The sequence below is a fragment of the Photinus pyralis genome, unplaced genomic scaffold (assembly GCF_008802855.1).
Source record: "Photinus pyralis isolate 1611_PpyrPB1 unplaced genomic scaffold, Ppyr1.3 Ppyr1.4_LG1, whole genome shotgun sequence".
NCBI lineage: Eukaryota > Metazoa > Arthropoda > Insecta > Coleoptera > Lampyridae > Photinus > Photinus pyralis.
The window spans coordinates 18,351,150-18,372,669 of NW_022170249.1; positions in this window are offsets into that span (position 1 = coordinate 18,351,150).

Below are 21,520 nucleotides of genomic sequence, written 5' to 3' on the forward strand. Positions count from 1 at the left end.
ATTTAGTACGGAACTAGTTTTTGTGCGTGTAAAATTCTAACCTGTTACTTTCAGATGTTACCAACCAGAAGCCCTTCTGATAAATGTGTATTATATTGTAATATAGCGGCGTGATTCATGATAAGGTTGATGGGTGTACTTTGGGTAATATTTCATTTATTACGCAACTTTAATACGTCCTTCGCACGTGCTACTTGAATTTCATACAAGCTTCATTATTTCGAAATTGTCTCTGCACCGGGTTTAAAATGAAAAATGAGCAATGGGGTTACTAAATAGAATGTTTATGTAGAAAGAATACGATGGTCGGGGTTAAGCCATTGGGGTAATACTGTCACGTAGTATAAAGAGAACAATGTAAATTGTAAATGCTAAAGCATAAGTTTGGTATTGAGTTTTTTTTAATTCTTCTGTCTGTCTTAGCACCAAACTACTGGTGGATAATTGTCTTTAAGTTTTAAAATCCACTCAGAATTATATTGGCCTCTTAGTCGCAGAAGGTTAGGGCAACAAAACCCGAAAGTGAAGATAATTAGCGATTCATGTTTTTTTTCCGAAAATCTCTTTTAGTGAAGGTATTTAAACTAAAATAGTAAAAGTTCCAAATCGTATACCCTGAAACGCACGAGAAATTTTATGGGTGAGCACTTGCAAGAGCTCGGACTTATAGTTTCTCTCTCTCCACAACAGCTTATATATGTTGCTGTTTATTTCTTTGCATAAAAATCAACCTCTTATCGTTTCGTGTCGACCCCTAATTTAACTTATATATTTTATTTGCATTACAGGGTGCTTTTTGCGATGTTAAGCATGAGAATATCGGAAATTAGGAGAACCAGAGAGGCATTTAAATTGGTAAAGAATTTACATTTACCGTCTACTTTTTTTTAATAAAAATAGGCCTCTTTTTTAAAGATTGCTACGATAGGCTGTGAAGTCAGCAATTTGGGTATTAGCCCAGTCAAATGGTGATTTTTCCAAAACAAAATTGCGGAAGATTTTTTCTCAACGGTTTTATATGTTTTCGAGGGTGCTGAATCTAAATTTATGGATTGCTGCCTTATAGGAGATCGGCTTCATAGCCAAAAACGCAAAAAATCGGAATTTTTCAGCACTATTTTTAGTTGTTTGCTTGTATCTTAAAAACTACACGTTTTTTGAAGATATGCGTTCTACACAAAATTAAAGCAAACAAAATTTCCTACAAAATGCACTAGTGCACTTTGATTTTGTGTTAAGCGGTCTTCGCCCTAGAGCTCAGTGAAAGGAAATGATTGTNAAAAAATCGTGGTTTTTTAGCGAACTCTAGCGCGGGTACCGCTTATCGCAAAATAAAAGCTAAATAATGTATTTTGTAGAAAATTTTATTTACTTTAATTTTGTATAGGAAGCCCATCTTAAAAAAAAACGTATGTTTTTGAGATATAAGCAAAAAACTAAAAAAAGTACTGAAAAATTCCAATTTTTTTGCGTATTTCGGTATGAAGCCGACTTCCTACAAGGCAGCAAACAATAAATTCGAATGCAGCACATTCGATAACATATAAAACCGTTGATAAAAAACTTCCGCAATTTTGTTCCGAAAACGGTAGTTTTAAACACGCATTTACTGGACTATATCAAAAAGAAGCTACTAAAATAGTGCCACCTGCACTTGAATATACACGTTTTGAAAAATACGTACCTATCTTGTGGAGAATTTGATGCTGGTTCTGAATCAAAAGGGCGAAAGATTCGCGGGGATTGTAGATAGTCAGAAAAAAATAATTTGTACAAAATTTCGTACTTCCCAAAAATTAGAAATTTTACGATCACATTCGAATGGTCGAATTTTGACTCCCAGATTCCCTACTAAAGACGATCCTTTAACTGCTCAAAATTGAAAATAGAAAGACCAAATTATGTATATGCCAAAAAATATCGTAATATCAAATCCCCATCGTGGGTAATCAAAAATATAGGAACAATTATGCTATTTATTTTTGTATCAATAAAATAATACTATCACCATAGTCATATAACCCCCTCAGTATTGGGCCTTGTCGTGGTTGTGGGGCTTGAATGGTTCAGTCAAAGGATTCAAATTAGTTACCTACTCTTTGGCTGCGTATGACAGCCGCAAGTTAGAGTCCAGACCAAAGGCAGCGGATGTACGGATCCTGGTAGTTGACTTACCTGAAGTGGCGACACCCCACTATTTATCGTCGAGTGGATGTGGAGCAGACTGGCTAGATGAAGGTAAGCCGTTCTCGAATGACCTACTCTAAAGCGAAATCAAACCTGTTTCCTGTTACCCTCTAGTAGTCCTGAAGTCTGAATAGACGTCTTCTTGTGGGGCCCCGTGGTGGGTGGGGAGCTAGAGGGAGGATTTTACACTCTTCTAACATGGAAACTGATAAAACCAGGGGAAGCGTCTCAGGATACCCATCCAACCCCAGATCATCGATATCTCAAAATCAAATGAAATCCGATGAAATTTTGCAGGTGGATTCTTTATCGTAGAATTGGCAATGTAGGCCAAAAAATAAGAAAGGCCCTTTTGACATCTCCGTTAGTTATGAACCGAATTGCATGAAATTCAAAATGAGCATAGATTTAGCCCTATTATACGTAATGCCAAGCCAGGAGCTCGTATGCTATATTTCTTTAATTTTTTTAGATATAAGGTGACTTTTTCGTCGGTTATTAGATATTAATAATAATTAATTAAGGGGATGCTATTATGTGACTTGGCGGTAAAAACGAACAACATCTGGAATAATTAATTAAGTTACATAAGGCCGCATTCATATACTTAACAATGTAATGATTTAGCAATTCATAAAAAAAATAATTTATCCTACTAGAAATAATGTGAAGATCGATATGAAACTCAAAAGATTATCTGGACCTAATTCATTGATATTCCACTTGGTTGCCAAAAACCAACTCCAAGCACTCCCAATAATCGACGATGTAGAAGCTATCTAAAAGATATCGAGTAGATCATTTTACAAAATCTCAAAACGCAGTTGGTGTATTATACCCAACCCACACAAGCTGCGTAACATGACCACATAGACATTGTACAACAGGCATTTTCAATGTACCTACATGTTTAATTGAAACTATTATTCTCTGAAAATGCGACAATAATGTTCATTTCAATTGAATATTTTCAATAATATTAGTTACACGGATGACGGAATCACTAAACAGAAATTTCATTAAAAAAGAAATACATAACATATACACGTCAATTGCACTAACACATGGATTACAGCGACGTTTTAGTTTTTCATACACAAATTCAGCAAAATGGCTTTGATCCAATAATAATTACAATATTTAATTAAGCTTTTCGTTTCGGGCCACGTGTATATGCAACTGACAAGATGAGCTCTTTTAATAGAAATATCAAAAGCAGCACTTATTGCTTTATATCTTATAAACAAACAGAACGGAATTACCTACTTTGTGTGTGTGTGTGTGTCGTCATTTACATTAAAATTACATGTGCTCTTTTTCTGTAAACGCGCGAATAAAAAAAAATGTATCGCGCTCGCGGATGAATTAAAATTAAATTTGTATTCAACATGTTCAAGAGTAAATTAAAAATGCCAACAGAAAGATAACAATAATACTTCAGTGTGATTAACGTTGTACACGAACAAGCGCAGAATTATTGAGGGGGTGGTATAAGTCATAAATATAGACGCCCGTTGCTTGTTTTTAATTTGCATAAGACTAAATAAAAATAATTTTGCATTACAAATGTACAGGCATGGGCGTTTTACGGTTAAGATATATGGAGATGTATCCTGCTACGAATCGCTTGCTTCCCCAAATGAATTTGCTGCCAAGAAAACCTATTGCTTTCTGCGATTAAAGATTGTTAACTTATTAAAGGCCCATTAAGCCTACCTGACAATTAATCTTCATGGACAAAAATGTTCACATAGGTAGAAGGTTACCTATTGGATCAATTTAATTGACACTATTTATCTGAAAATGACATTATTTAGTTACTAGTTGATTTTGGCCTGTGGAACTCCACAAACTCACACTCGCCAGGTGTCAGTGAAGTCGGATGGGGTGGATATGAAGTAGAAAAAGAGAACATTTTACCTTCTATTATAGTGGAGATAAAAAAGTAAGAAATGGAGTGGGATAAAAACGTACTGTCAAGCATTTTATATACGACGAGAAATGGATATTTTATCTATTGAGTGAATTAACTTTAACGAGGTGGTTAGCTTTCCTTTATCGTAGTGTATAATACAAAACATTATTTAATAGCAGAAGCCATATAAATCAATTGTAAAGTTTCTGGCAATTCTGAATTTAATTTAGACGTCAAAAATAGCAAGCTTAGGTTCTGTCGTCGGGGTCGTTTTCATAGGAACAACATCATCATACGCCCCAAACATCATTGTATATAGTACTCCATTTGACATTTGAAGTAAGAATGACAGAAGTCATTAGAATGCACAATCATCTGTTTTAAGCGGTTAAAGAGCGACTTAGCCTACTCATTCAAACCTATTAAAATGTCATTTTAACATATGCTATAAATAGCTATAACATATGCTATAAATGCTATAAAATAAAATAAAAATTTATCTATTTCCTCCTTATTTTTCTCATTTTCATTTAATAAGTGGAGTAACACTAGCTTACGTACTTTCAGCATTGTATGATCTGGCCTTTATTGCGTTTAGCTTTTTCTAGTTTCTAAATTTTGTCTTTGGTTAGCTTTTCCTGTTGGGACAATAAAGTTTATATTATTATTATTATTTTTATTCAAAGTATTCAAAGTAAGAATCTTGATTGATTGCTTTTTTCTTATATTTTCTGGCATCACTAAGTGGACTGATTGATCATGCACTGCCTTTTCTTGAGGCCTGAAAAAAAATTGTCTCAGATCGACTCGTTTTGGATTCTACGCACCAAAATTAGTACGAAAAAGTGTTTTCCCGAGAAACTTTGGTGCAGTCGATTTTTGTTAAAAAAGGAAGTGTGTACACTGCCTTTTTTTGAGGCTTGAAAAAAAAATTGTCTCAGATCGACCGGGAAAAAAGTTTTTCTGATAGAATTTGACCTGTAGAATCCATAATTTCAAACAGTTCCATGATTGGACTACTAGATCAAAAGTTATAGCCCTTTGAATTTTTTGTCGAAATTGGTTTCTAGTCTATAACTTTTAATTGAGAGGTCTAATCGAAAAAGTACGACTCGTTTTGGATTCTACGCACCAAAATTAGTACGAAAAAGTGTTTTCCCGAGAAATTTTGTTGCAGTCGATTTTTGGTAAAAAAAGGAAGTGTATACTTACTGTAGATATTTAGATCTGTTTAATCAAAAAAGGTTTTGCACCTATGTGTAATTAACGAACAGAATAAAGCTCACCATATATTTATTTCACATTCATTTCCATTTTGTTTCTTATAATGCCTTATTTTCTAGATTCAAATTTCTTAATCAACCGAAAGGATTGTTATTTCTTTAATAATACAAGATTAAATTGATTTCTACTCGATCACATTGTCGAAAATGCCGACTACTGCTCCATAGATACCGTAAATCACAGATAATCCCATTGATGTACATGTCTTAGCGATAGTTTCGAAAAGAAAAAGATTTTAGTTTAATTAACCACCATCTCTGATATTGCACGTCACGCCCTCAACGTATCGTACCTTCCCGTACGGAAACTGATTAAAGTTTATCACATCCAAAGTAAATTACTAACTTGGCCATAAGTGCGGTATGCCGAAGTAAATTCTAGAGTAGATTTCCATACTAAGACGTTAAAGTAGGTAATACAAATAGAGAATTACCACTGCTGAAAGTATAAAGTGGAAATCATCCCCGAGGCGTTTAATTTCCGTTGATGCGTTAAAAATTGGCGGGTAACCTCGCCAATAAATATGTAATTGGTGTGCATAGGTCGTTATTTCAAATACACGTAGGTACATCCCACAACATTACCCTTGTGGAAACGACCTCGATGTAATTAACCCCTTTCCAATTAATTCACCTGCAGGGAGCAGAATTATTAAATTCTGAATAAATTACATTTTAACAAAACTGTTTATCTCTCGTTTAATTGAATTTTAGATTTAATGAATGCGCCATAATCAACTTCGTTATTAATTTATTACTTTACCTCAAAGCTTCACTCGGTTATAGTTTTCCGCGCTTTTTTTTATTAAATCAATCGCCACTTTCTTAGTCCAATCATAAAGGCGTGCGAATAGGGCGCATTAAAAAAATTCTCGAATTCGGCATATCATTCCATTAGTATGATTAAATCCCGCCCCAAGATTCTATCATAAGCTTTCACGAAGAACGCTTTGAAGCTCCTATTACAAAATTGTTTGTTAGGTTTCCTTTACTCCTGATTTTAAGAACTCTTCTCTATCCTATTGTCCTCGACGTAAGCGCGTCTGCGGGATTTTCTCTAACTCGTCCACCACTGTGCAGGTATAAATATAAAATTGGTGGAAATATAGCATCCCCTTTCGTCGTTCCGAATACAGCAATGTGCATTACTAGATTACTGCTTCTAAACGAAATTGTTATACAAAAATTTGTTAGGCAAAATATCATCTCATTCTACAGTTTTTCAATGTAAAAATGTGAAATTTGGATAGTGTTACGTAGGTATAACTAGTTTGAAATAGTCTTTCGTTTCCAAATATGTACGCAAGACGTCGTCGATTTACTTAGGCACAATTATCTTATTACTGGTTTTTGTATATGTCACATATAAGTTCCTGCGGAAAGAATTATGCCGGGTGGTAATGAAAACTTGTGTAGTTAATTCTTTGGAATTCTCAAAAGTTGATCGAATTATTAATTATTTTTAAAGATTGGAGCCGGAAGTCTAGGAACTGCAAGGTGTTGAAACCTTCCCGATCGGTTGTAGGACAATTCGCACCAGAATTTCGCACCCCTGAGAGGGTATTTTGTGTATGGTTGACTTTTAACATAGAAAGTCGGCTGTGAAGTATTAAATTAACTCAGAGCTTGAAATCTCCAATATTACTCACCAATATCACGTTTTATTACTTTGTGCATGTAATAGACGTATACCTACTACATTTAAAATTTGGATACTTTCAATATTAAGGTATAATTTGGAATCGTGACGTCCATTTTGTGTTCAAACTCTAAATGGGATAATTTATTAATATTAAATAAAAGTTCTCTAAACCGTTCCCATATAATTTAATAAAACGAAGTGATACACTACATGTTTCGACCAACGGTCATCTTCAGGTGATCTACAAGATGGTAGAGATAATTCGGGAGAGACTATAGCTATAAAACTTTATTTATTTTATTTTATTTTACTATAGCTACTATAGCTATAAAACTTACAATAGATGGAAAACAATTAAAAACCCAAAAGGGCAGTAAAACTGGAAAGGCCAACGACCATATCCGTGGTTGGTTCCAGAGTAAAATTGAAATTTGAAGAGGTTGATAAACTAAATTTTTTGCAAGGGAGGGCCGAACCTAAAAACTAACATTAGACGACGGTATAAGCAACGATGAAACTTACGTATAAAAAAGTCAAAAGGTCAAAAGACGATATCCTAACTAATAAAATACCCAATTAAGGGCTTTGAAACTGGAAACCATCTGCACTTCCACTTCCAAAAGTGCTCGGTTTAGCTAATCCTACCTTGTCATCGTTGACCCAGATCCTGGCATTGCAGGTTAAACTAAGAGCCGATGGATCCTTCTTTGCTCTTCTCGCTCGACACAGCCATGATGAGCAGTTTTGGAGTTTAAGGTTCTTAGCAAAGAGGTACATGTATCCTTCATAGATTATGTATCTCTTTCCCTTTTCGTTGTACCGAACTCCATTGTTACGCGCCCTCTATAGTTTGCACCGCCTAAATCTCATATCCATTATCAACTTTTTGTAACAAATCAAATTTCAACTTTTAGCCTCAGGGACAAGTCCATTTTTGATGATATTTTTCTTGATTTTGGCATTTTAATGTGGCACTTAAATATTTATGTTGGTTAAACAATAGCCATACAATTTGTAGAGGAATAATTTTTTTAATTGTATTTATGAGGCAAGAATTCATACGTAAATCCTATGTACCTTTTTAAATGGAATGGACCATATCAAAGCAGTAGAGATATTAGGTCACTTTAATAGCATCCATATTACTCAAAATCTGGAATTTAGTACTTATTTTATTATAATCTCCGTATTAAACATGAGAACACTTGCTAAAGGTACCGTGAATGAAAATTTATTTTAAAAAAAAACAAAAAAATTATCAAAGTCCTCGTTTGAGATCGAAGGGACTTCAGCGCATTTTTGTGTGGCAGATCAGTATTCTATTAGCCACTTTCGATTCAACCATCAATAACAGATCTTGTCGAAGGCTACTACATTCACTAACCGCTTCCCACTTTCCTCGTGCACCCGCAATTCGCTTTTAAAGATTTGCCTCCACCATCAGGAAGATCGTGTCGGGGGCTACCACATTCCCTTTGACGGTACCCACTTCCGACGTTCGGTTCACCCGCAATTCGCGTTTGAAGATTTGACTCCACTATCAGGAAGATCGTGTCGGGGGCTACCACATTTCCTTTGACGGTACCCCCTTCCGACGTCCCGTTCGCCCGCAATTCGCGATTGAAGATTTGACTCCACCATCAGGAAGATCGTGTCGGGGGCTACGACATTTCCTTTGACGGTACCCCCTTCCGACGTCCCGTTCACCCGCAATTCGCGATTGAAGATTTGACTCCACCATCAGTGAAGATCGTGTCGGGGCTACCACATTCCCTTTTACGGTACCCACTTCCGACGTCCCGTTCACCCGCAATTCGCGTTTGAAGATTTGACTCCACCATCAGGAAGATCGTGTCGGGGGCTACCACATTTCCTTTGACGGTACCCCCTTCCGACGTCCCGTTCACTCGCAATTCACTTCTATTGGCGACACGAGAAAGAGAGACAGCGATTCGAGATTTACGAAACAAACCGCGTGAGTTCGCAACGGAAGGTAAAAGGCGCCCGAAGTTGACTACTTCTCGAAGACGTGCGCGCGCGCCTCGCAAAAGGTCGTTAATTTCGCCCCTAGGACAAAAAACAAAATTCCGCCACGCAGGAGTTGTGCGCGTTTACATCTTTCCGACGACACCAATTTGAAAAGAATCGGACCAAAACTGTAGTAGAAGATAGGAAAAAACTGAAAAACCTTCACGTTAGTATACTACGCTCGAGGATGACGCCCAGATGTCGCCAACCCCACATCATGTAGCCATGTCCCTAAGGTTGACAAATTTTACGGCCCTGTAGATATACGTACACCCGTTGCCTTTCTACAAGAGTTCTTCTACGCGCCCACATTTGCTGCCAGCCAGCCAGCCAGCCAACCAGCCAGCCAGCCAGCCAAAGTGAGATTAAAAGCTACTTTTTACAAATAAATTTGCAAAAATGCGCTAAAAAGGAACATTTCATAGGTAATCAATTTAGTTCATTCCAGTGACATACCTGTATTTACTTGCCCACCCCGGTTGCTGAAATATTTTGTAAAAGCATCACGAACAGCAAACCCGTATGCATTCGCGAAACAACCTACTCTCTTGCAAGGGCGGTGAAGTTTTCAGAAGGTGGCAATTGCGTAGAGTCCAGCTCATAGTACACCTTATTTTGACTCTCCAGGTATAGTACGTTGGGTACGCCAAAAAAACTGCACTTTTTGATTGGAATATGCCACTTTCTGTGGTAATAATTAATACCAAAAGGCAACTTTTGAGATAGGGAGCCACTCGAAAATCCGTGCAGGAAACCAAAATGGTGGCCGTCAAAATGGCGCCATTAGCCGCAATATATTTTTTTGTATCTCTGCTCCTAATAGTCCGATTTTAATTTTCTTTTTTTTATTGAAAGCTCTTGTGACGAGGAAACTTTTTTGCTATAACATTTATCTCTAAAACTTAAGGATTTAGCACAATTTTAAAAAAGTGTTTTTTTACGAATTTGAATCACAAGTAAGCTCAACCCGATTTTTATGTGTAACTTGTCCACGTCAAATGTTAATATGTAAGGATTTGTATTGTTCAGCACAATATTCTAACTCTTAAGGTCTGAGGATGGATCGGTCTATACGATTCGAAGTCGATTAACTAAAGAAATATTAAAATTCAATTATTTGAAAAAACTAGTTTTATTGTATCAGTTTGTATCGACAAATAATTCACTGCGTCAAGAAAATAGTGGTTGCCATTTAAAAACAGTATGCTCCCTTTGACTGTGCAGAAGTGTGCTACTTGACCCCAAATTGAATGTACGTGGATTGGTAGCAAACTTTTTATAATTATGGATGTCATAAAAAGCTTCTTTAAAAAATGTTTTGAAGATAAAATGTTCACCCTGTATAAAAAGCATATCCGGAAAACGGTTAACCTCGCGGTTAGCATTACGAAAAAAAACCGATAAGACCTACAAAAATAATTCTTTTGTTAAGGGATACCGGGGGATACCTATAAAAAATATCAAAATGTATAGGCTGCCCTCGAGAACACCCTATATACCTAAAAATACGTTTGAGGCTTCCCCTCAGGCTTCTCGTACCAACAAACCGTTACCATTAATCTCAACCATTGAGGCTCTATCGTCCGCTTACAGAAGGTTGATTCCCTGTATAATAAAAATGATTCAACTTATATGAATAGGTATCTAAAACTTGGAAATCATAATATTCCGTTAATATTCTTAAAGAAAACCCGAGAGAAAACCCTCGAAAAAACCCATGATCTGATAAATAAGCACTCCAAATTTCACATTCGTCGTAGCTTAAACCAACTAGTTAAATAAAATAGGATAAGTAAGAGCCAGAGTTAGAGTTAAAGTTGATATACTGAGTGTTTCTTTAATTACTTTAAAAGCAGAGTGTATTTTCTGTTTTTCAGAGAAAAAAAATTGACGAGGCTTTTCCTTTCAATTTTCATAATCCCTGATCTCGTGCCTGATGAAACAAATATTGCGCATTTTTTCAAAATAAAACATGGCGGATTGAAATTTTCCGAACTTGCAGGGTAGATACAAGGAGTTTTGGAGTTGTATCGATTGAATTTCTAAACGATGGCCTTTTTTGTCGAAAAGACCGGGATATTGCACAATTGAGAGTTTACTTGTGATTCAAATTCGTAAAAAAAAACACTTTTTAAAATTGTGCTAAATCCTTAAGTACATGTTATATAGCAAAAAAGTTTCCTCGCCACAAGAGCTTTCAATAAAAAAAAAGAAAATTAAAATCGGACTATTAGGAGCAGAGATACAAAAAAATATATTGCCATTTGGACGGCCACCATGTTGGTTTCCTGCACGGATTTTCTAATGGCTCCCTATCTCAAAAGTTGCTTTTTGGTATTAACTATTACCACAAAAAGTGGCATATTCCAATCAAAAAGTGCAGTATTTTCCCCATTCTAGCCATGTACCCGACGTACTAGTAGGCAAATCTCGGAGTAAACACAACCAAATTAAAAAAGAAACAGTTTTTTGTGGACAAAATTTTTAATTAATATAACTGAAAAATATGACAATAGAACGCTTATTAACATAAAATATAAAGGCAACATTCCTGTTTGTAATAATGTCACGAATAGTTTATTGGAACTATTTTTGCAGTTGCTTGATTCTCCTTCTACAATTTTGATTTTTTGGTCCGACATCCCCTGAGTTTGTTTATTTTTGGTTCCCAATTCCTTCATAGCAATGTTTGATTTCCTTCACAATAATCACAAATGCATATTTTACTCCACACGTGTATGTAGCACTAGAATACGAATGCGTGAGCACGACACAGCTCCAACAGGGCAGTAAACGCATGCACAAGCGAAACGGCTACATAAACAGAACCGCTAATTAGGGGCCTTTGCGACGCTTACGCGCAGATAAGCGGAAATGATGCATTTCTCATTAAATTCCTTGACAATTTCCAGTTCGTATCGGTCAAAATATTGGCAATTTGGCGGTCGATATACTAGTATCGATCGATCCCTAATCTGATATAATATGTGTGATAAGTGTAGCGAAGTGTTCGCAAGCGTAAAGGAGTCTTCTTTTATTCGGCCACAAACAAGCGTTATCGCGAACCACTTCCACTTTCCTATTTTGAAGGTGCGTAAATTTTCCGTAAAGCAATTTTCCGAAGAAAATACACTTACTACAATTACTGATCTTTGTAACCTGAAATGTATAAATCTATATGTTCAACTAGACGAGGAACACTATTCAAACATATTGGAGAAATAACCGTAATTTAAAGTTGTTCTAGTTTATAAGCTAATAATGCGAGTAAGGCGCCAGAATGTAAATTTGTAACACTGCACGAAACTGTGTTCGGTCTATCAGCGTTAAATGTGTAACTAATGTAACTTTTAATTATTCTATGGAACGTAAAACTCAACTTTAGAGTTAATCAATGCGTAAGTTGAACGTGGCGTAATTGACGTGATCGACCTTAATTAGACTTTTCACCGTTGCGTCAAAAAAACATACAATTGGTCTATACTTCCGTTTCTAAATTCCGATCGAAAATGTCCAACTTCCGTGCGAAACAAGCTAGATAGTTTCTCTAATTAATTCTAACTTCCATCTCTTACGCTTCTGCAATTTTTCATTAAAACGATAAAAAGAAATAAACAGAATGACGTCAACAAAAACAGAGTTAACAGACATAATATCACGGAATACTGCTAAAAAACTACGATCGTGGTCCAGCAAAAGAAATAAACTGTTTGATAAATGCGGTCAGCACTATTTATTACATTTCTGAGATAGTGTAGTACAATCTGGCACACGCGCCACAACTTAGCTGTTCTCCTTGCAGCAAAAGTTGGAATACTTTCAAAACGTATTAACAGAGTCGTATCGATAGAGTGTAAAATTGGCTTTTCAATTAAAACACTGCAGCTGAATTTCTACAAATCCGTAACACAGCCCGAGCTTGAAAACTCAAGCACAGTGTGCCGTCGCCGTCAAGGGCCCATTTTTCAGTTGATCGCTTATATCTCGGTAACTCTGTATCCTAGCGACATCACATCACTCTATATATCTAAGTTTTAGTCGGTCAAGTTTCCGATGTCATGTATAGTTTTCAAGATATCCCCTTTTGAAAGTCTTTAATTTTGAAAAAAAAACATTTTTGCCTCACATTTTTTGCTCTTTTTGACCGGATTAACGTTGTAGAGCCTACCTATGGAAGTATTAGTTATATAAAACCCATTAGATCGTCGTAATTTCACCGAACCTTCACGCCTATAAACCTTTCTGCTGTTTCGTCTGTCCCTTATCAACTCAGGAGCGTTGGAACACCTTGCCGAGTGAACAGTCTAATGATAATAACATTGGTTTGAATTGAAAATTTGAATTTTAGAAAAGAGAGAAATGGACCTAGAGGGATAACATTATGTGTGAACAGTGTAAATGTGAAATCACAGAGGAGAAAAGAAGAGAAGAGAGAATTAGAACTTTTAATGTTGTAACTAAAGTTGAAAATTAATGAAAAATAAATTAACTAAATCCCAAATCAGAGCGTGGGGATCATCCATAAAACTCATCGTCATGTTTTTGATGCAATCCAGTTCCATTTGCAGTCATCTGGACGCCTTCCAAAATTACTTTAGCCAGTGAACCTATTGTATCACTTTTTCCCCTGACTATACTAGTAAAGTTCGGGGTCTGAGGTTATGGAATGGGCGAGAGTAATGCACTTTCTCTTGGATTCTTGGATGCTCTTCCTTTTGTTCATCATCAAGCTTTCGAGAAAAGTAACGATTCTAGGAGATCTCCTGCATCTTTAAAGAAGTCATTGGTAGGGGGCGATTACAAACTTTACTCTGAATATCATGCATAATGATTTCACTACTTTTTGCACAATGTTGAGTCTTTCGTTGCATCGAGAATTTCGTCTGTGAAAACTGGCAATCTGTACTATTATAAATGAAGATATAAATATCATCGATAGCTTTTACTACATTGAGGAACTTCCTGACTTCTCATCGGCATGTAAGAACTTAATGAATTTTTAAACGACAGTCCGGTTGGTAGGTGTTCTAAAATCATATAGTATCAAGATTTCCAAGAAACCAGACGCAACAAAATCAACTGTTGATATTGACAATTCTGTAAACCAGAGTGATAAATCTACTAGTTGCGATGTAATTAACATTAAGAACAATCAAGTTTGTCCTGGAGTAAGCTATTTAGTTAAAGCGAAGAAGTAATTCTATATTGCTGTGTAAACGTCAGTCAGGACGTTATATTTTGTGGCAAGACATTTAGAATGTATTTGGCTGCCTAATTGTCTAATTAATGCCATCAAAATTTTTTTCTTCTCTGTTTAATGTCGTGGGTCTAATTACGGTTTAATAGAAACAAATTTTGCAAATCGAGCTTGCAGTCAAGGTTGTATTTGTTTATTTTCTGTATCAATGATAGATTTCTTGGAATTGTTAGATTAAGAAATTGTTGTACCTCAATTTTATTTGTTACCAATATGCTCATTAATGCAAATGTGAGAGTTTCGATGTGATTTATTAAGTTTTCCGTTTATTTGGAAGGGATAAAGGTAATTGTTTGAGGTAACGTGACTATTTTAATTTTAAAAAAAAATTGTATTATTGGATAGAAATTGTTGAATTAGGTAAGAATTTCTAAGAATTAGTGCGGACTTGCCGTTTTGAGTTTCATGGTATTGGTTATTGTCGTTTCTATGCAGTTGATATTGGTTAAGAGTTTTACGAAATTTACGGTTGTAGAAGCCTCTCATCCAGTTGCAAAAGCGTTATTTAGAACAGGAATACGTTTTAAGTTATCATGAAAAGCTGTTCTCAAGTTGAATAAGTTTGTCAAGTTTGAAGGCTTTTGTGGTTTTTCGTTTGTACTGTTTTCGAGAAAAGCGATTATGCAAACATTTGGAGTTAATTTATTGGATGCGTCGGACGACGATTTCAAGTTGGTAGGGCTACGTTTTGCGAAGTATAAGGTTAAATTTTACCGCATTTGCATCGGAGAAAGGAAGAAGCAGGACGACCAAGTTTGTGTGTGTCACGATTCATCAGGTGTCTGTGGTTCCAGTTAGTTTAATAAATTAGTGATTTGCATGACGAACCGTGTCCTGATATTTTGCCTCGAAAAAGAAAACGGGACGATGATAGTTTTTTTTTTCTTTTTATTATCTTGTGTATTATAATATAAAATAAAATGTGTCTGTGTAATTTCATGTAAGTTGTGTGTTAATTCGGACCCTATTAACGACGAACAGAGAAGTTTCATGTTCAAATTACGATTAATTTTATTTGATTCTCGTTACAAGTTCATTTTAAGCGTTAGTCAGAATTTAATAATAGTCCGCTCGGAATTTAAGGACTTTGATCTTACCCACTGTCTGCCGAGAAGTAAAAAAAAGGTGATGTCATTGCTTTCGCCGATTTTGTGGTGAATTTAAAAAATGGATATTCACATTTTCCTTATTTGATTTATTTCAAGTCCGTAAAGTAATGAAATAGTGATCGCGAAATAAAGGTCACGACAAATTTATGATCGTTACTTTTATGATCATAATATTCGAAAAGTTAAAACGTAACAATTGTACAAATTTATGTCACAGTTGTTGCACTTACATTTGGGTATATATTCTTATGTTACTATTTCATAAAACTGGATAGCACAATTTCATACCGCAAATAGTTGCCAGTATTATTATAAGCTAACGATTCGTCTACAAAAAAAAACCAATCACCTGTCTGTTGGGTTCTTTGAGAAATTCCCCTTTAATCTATCTACTCGAACAACAACAAAGAAGCGCCGTGCCGTATATTAATTTTAATCTTATTGTGCTCACTGATCCGCTTCAATTTATCTAAAATGTTTAATTTCTGAGGAAGGAATAATATTGGTTGAATAATTTCTTCACCTTTGTTAATTTAAGTGAAAATCTGTCGAAGTAATTTATTTGTAGGTGAAAAGATGACTTTCAATGAGTTTTCCGAGGAAAATTTGCACCGATTGTAGGTGTTCGCACAAAGAGCTGGTAGTAAATAGATGTGATTATAAGGTGCGCTGAACTGTCACTTTTGATCAAAAGTCTTAGTAATCGTGATTTATTTGCTAATGTATTTCGCGCATTTCATTCCCCACGTTGACTAATAATGATTTAGCAGGAGTAGAGATCAATGAGACGAGGTAATAAAAAGTAATCAGGAAGTTCGTACGATATTCCGTTTACCATAAAACCTTTTTGTGTTCATTTTATGTCTCCTCTAATAATTTATATTAGGGAGGTATATACAGTTGGACCACACAAAATGATAGGAGCTAATTGAAACATCAATAGATAATAGCGCCTTTTGTGTTCCAGAGAAACTAGTACAACGACAAGGAAATATACTTATTATTTTAAAAAAATATTAAAAGTACCAAAAAAAACTACTACTCTCCCTAGGACTTGGATGCTGAAAACATAACATTCACAATGTAATCAGGCGTGATCATTTGAGCGAGAGAAAATACCTGAAATCGCCCCCCTTTGTTCCTCGAGGGAGAATGACTGACAACATGTAATCTTAAAATCAAAAATATAGAAAAATGAGGCCGTGAGTAACAAAGTTCCTTTACCTTTAATTACAAGAACGCCCGCAAAGAAAAACTTTTAAAATGTCGCTTTTAGTTTAGATTTAACCGAAACCATTTGATGAACTTTCAAATAACATTCAATCTTAATGCTCGACCAACAAAGGAAGTTTTGATTGAACGATCACAAAACTTTTTCGAAGCGGTACACGATCTACATTTAAAATAAATAAAAATTCAAAGGAATCCAAATCCTTAAAATTACAAGAACACGAAGATTTGAATTTGATTTTAATAACATTCCCCAAAGGACTTTAAGTGCGGATTCAACACTGTAATACAATTTTGCAAAATATAATTCTGCACTTTCATCAAGAGGATAACAATTTTTTATTACGCCTGGCTTCTATTTTTAGTTCTGAAATGTACGCGGCATTGTAGCTGAAACACATTCGTTCCTCGCGCTTCTTTATGTACTTAAAATATAGGGAAATAATTACGCTCCTACATACGAAATGAAACATTTTTCATATTTTCCCCGAGAAAATGTTAATTTTAGTTTGCGACGTGTAGTTTGTGCTTTATGACGGCGTTACATATTTCTGACGTGTGCTTGGAAATAAATGAGCAGTTTTATTTTAGGATTTCAATTGAAATTTTTCTAATAAATTTTAGCAAAGAATTACATAATCCCCGGGTTTAAAAAATTGAAGCCTAGCTTAAACCTTAACAACTTTAATAAATGAGTCAGAAACTTGAGCGCCGGCAAAAGTCAAATTGTCTTACTCAAAATACATGGGGTGGCATAAGGAACTCCCCTATTCAAAACGAAACTAAGATAGAAATACTTAGTGTATTTTTCGTATATGCCCCCATAGTGAATATGCATTTAAACAAAAAATATGCCTTTTGTTATTAACATTATTGACTTACCTTTTAGCGATATTTTGTAATATTTTCAAAAAGGGTGATTTTATTCTGATGAATAAAAAACAATTGTAGAAAAATTTGATTAAAAAAATAAAAAATTAGGGGTGTAAAATTTTAGGCCTAAACTTTAGGTAAGGAACAAGATATCGAGATGCGGTTTCCGCGATCTTCTTTAAGCATTATTTAGCTACTTTTTCATGAAAAAAGAATCATACCATAGTGTACTTAATTTTTTTTAAATTAACCATTTCTGTCGGAATGTTGAAAAGAGCCCTCTGGCGGCGATATGTGAAACTAAGAAAACTTCAATGTAGACCAATAATAGCTGTTTTCAACTAGCCCAAGTTTATTTAACAGCCGTTTCGAAGATAAAAGGGTGTTTTTACGAAAACCCCCACCACTTTATTTTGAAAGATATAGTAAAAATTGTCAAACAAAAAGGTTCAGATTATTCTGGACTATAAAGACCAGACATTTTTTGTTAGGTGAATATAGCGGTATTCTCAGAAACATCACTTTTTTAGGTTCAAGATTGCAAATACGTCCCTAGCGGCCATTTCAGAAACTTGAAAAACATTTTCTTGGCCGTTTTAGTAATAACTTTTTTTGCCGCACAACCTCTACAAAATAATGGAGCACCTGGTAAGGTAATTGCCGTATATGTGCGACGAACTGAGTAGTTCGTGCACAATCGGTGAGTTTTATAATTAAAGAGTCATTAGCGAAGTAATACTTTCAATTTAATTTAAATTAAAAAATAAATAAATAAATATACAAGGTATAGAAATTAATATAGGCATAGTAGCTATAGTCGGCGGTAACCTGATGACTTGTGGACGAAAGACCGCGGAACGGCAAGAAACGGCTCATTTAAATGCCAATGCTTAATTATACTTATTCAATTAGTCTGAATTAAACTCCAAATTCGGTATTCCAATTACCACCCATTATTAATTGGTATTCGCAAGTTAAGCGGCGATATCACTTGGTACCTACTAAAGCTTCACGACCTTGTACCAATGCGCGCTCTAAATTTACCATAGAAATAAAATCTGGTTAATAATTGCTTATAATGTCTGAAATTCTATAATATCAATTTGCCTTCTTCTTCTCTGGTAAGAGAGCTTTCGGCGGCTGTAAAAACAATTTCAATATATAGGAAAGACATAATAATACTCTACCACTCACACCATTTCCCCAACATAAAAAAAACTGCCTTCCACTTCCTATTTAATAGATTACAAACACCCCACTTGACACAGAAAATTGTAATTTAGAATACCAAACCATTCTTCAAATAGCACAAAACTAAACTATGTACATAATATTTTCAAAAAAACAAAACACCCTAAAACACATCTACCCGCATCACAAACATACATCCAAATACCTATCCATTCCATACTATCAACATATACAGAGACCACTACAGAAAATACTAAAACCACACAACATCATCCTCACAAACTCCTCACTTCCCACGTTACATAATATATTAACATACAATAATCCAAAAGAACCACACCAATTTTACACAAAAACAAAGAATATCATAAACTTACAATTCTAGACCACTACGAAATACACAAAGCCCTTCAGGACAAAAACGTTATCCTAAGCAATGACATCACGGAATTTAACACTAATCACCTATACAAATTGCTGCCCCCATTTACACACCACGCCAATGATCATACATAACCTCACACTACAACCACAACAAAGTCAAGTAAGCTTATATTATTTTATTAAATTTTACACATACAAACACTACACAAACTTACACACACACTCAAAACATACAGACACATTACTAACTTCAAAGTTTATTTCAGCCGCTCCATCAACATCCACATCAATGCAGATAAATGTTAACGTTACTACCATTCATCCACATATTATTATTATATTTTAACTTCTTAGACGGTAAGACAACATAATTCTTAACTTGTTAACACACTATATGTATATATATATATATATATATAAGCTACGGCCTAATGATGACATTAATAAAGTCGAAATCGATCGCCTAAAGAGGAACTTTTAATTTAATAATAGGTAGTTCTAAATATATAGAATGCACCCTTGATATAGGAAAGGTTTCAAAAAGGATCTATTCACTACGAAACTTAATTGCGTTATCGGTGGTAAAACCATCAATTAAACACACAAAACTCACTCTTTGTCTCCTAGGGCAAATGTTACAGTAAATTCAGAAACGACTTAGTAACGAAGCGGCCAACTTAAAATGCTTCTAGATACCGGGTGTTCAGCAAAACTGGTCGACTTCACAAATGTACCGTGTGGTCATAACTTCAGGGCGTTACAAAAAGTGATAAAGTCTAGATGACGGGAAATAAAAATTTGGAATTTGGCACGTGTCACTTGATGTACTCTTTAAGAATAGTCATAAAAAATGGTTTCCATTTAAAAAATTAGTCGATGACATCATCTCAAATTTGTTTATAAAATTTTATTACACCAAAAAGAGCGTAGTTTAAAATACTAATCGACGTGTATTTCATATCGAAGATCACTCTGTATATTGACAAAGGCAAATATACTTTCGTCAGCCTTAAAGGTATTTCAAAAACTACGGTTACTCAATCAACTGAAGTAGATAAAGTGGAAGAGATACATTTCTCACTATGTAAACGGGAACCTAGAATCGCGTGCTGCTACTGCGTACATAGTGTTCAATATTAGTATTAATAAGAGAAAAATGAATTTTTTAATCTAACGTAAATGAGTCTTCGAATCTTCGAATAAATGTATCGACTTTTACTGGTTTAATGTTCAACTTTCCCGTCGAATTGTAAGAGTTCAAAGCGAAATAACGGAAGATATGTTACATTTACAAATTCGAAAATGAGAAATAATACACACAAAGTAAATTGGAACAAAGCGAATATCGTTCCCTTCAAGTTGCGAAACTTCACATTATCATTGTTATTTTAATGTTTAACAGCTTTCAAGGGACATTTCTTTGTGTGCTTTCAACTGAAAGCTCGTATAAAATGTAAAACAACATTGATAATTGTAGCTACTGTTTTTATAGTAAACATCATACAAGAAACTTGACAATAGTAATATTTGTTTAAAAAATTGCTTGCTGAAAATGGATCATTGCATATGCCCGGTTGTACAAATATAAATACTGTATATTTGATTTTTATTATGGCTCTATCAAAACGAAACTTTACCTTGGAAGCTGCTACGGTTAGTTAACGGTCGCGTGAAATTGAATAACTCTGAAAAGGCCAGCAACTTTGTGTAGCCTCATAAGCGTCTGTGCTTACACGTTCCGAAATTAAAAGGCAACATCGCAGACGGGAGAGTGCTCCAAGTTCCGATGCACGTCATTGTAGACCGGGAGGCAGCGTACATAGTAACTAAACCATAAGCGACAAAAAATTCGACAATACAGGCTGAAAGTACGTTGAAAACTAATAATAAAATCACTCGTCTGCTAGTCGTAAGTGGCAGCACTAACTTGGGGCGGCGCTGAATAGGTGATTTCTTTAGGTGATCAACTAAATTACCAAACTATAAGGCTCACGGAAAAGATTTGAATCAAGAAATCACATTTTTTCGATAGTTTTCAAATATGCTATGGCAGACGATTTCAAGTGCAGTGTTGGTAGCGAAAGACGCCCTTCAATGTAGGGAAAAACACCCCTGAACTAAACCATGAGGACCGTATAAAAATTATACATAAAAAGTTTCTCTTTTTGTCACTACTTTAAAATATATCCTGGCAGACGATATTAAGTGTAGCTTTAATAGTGGCAGACGTCTTAGAAGTTAAAAAATGTAGGTATAGTAAACCCCAGCGAGTGCGAGCGTGTGAGAGATAAGCGCGCGAGACTATAACGAACAGAGATAGCTATAGATTTACGCACCGCTTGGAGTTACCAAACGAATTAAATTGGGGAAAATAATAAATTGTTTATTTCGCGATAAGATTGTGGGTATTTCTTGAATTCT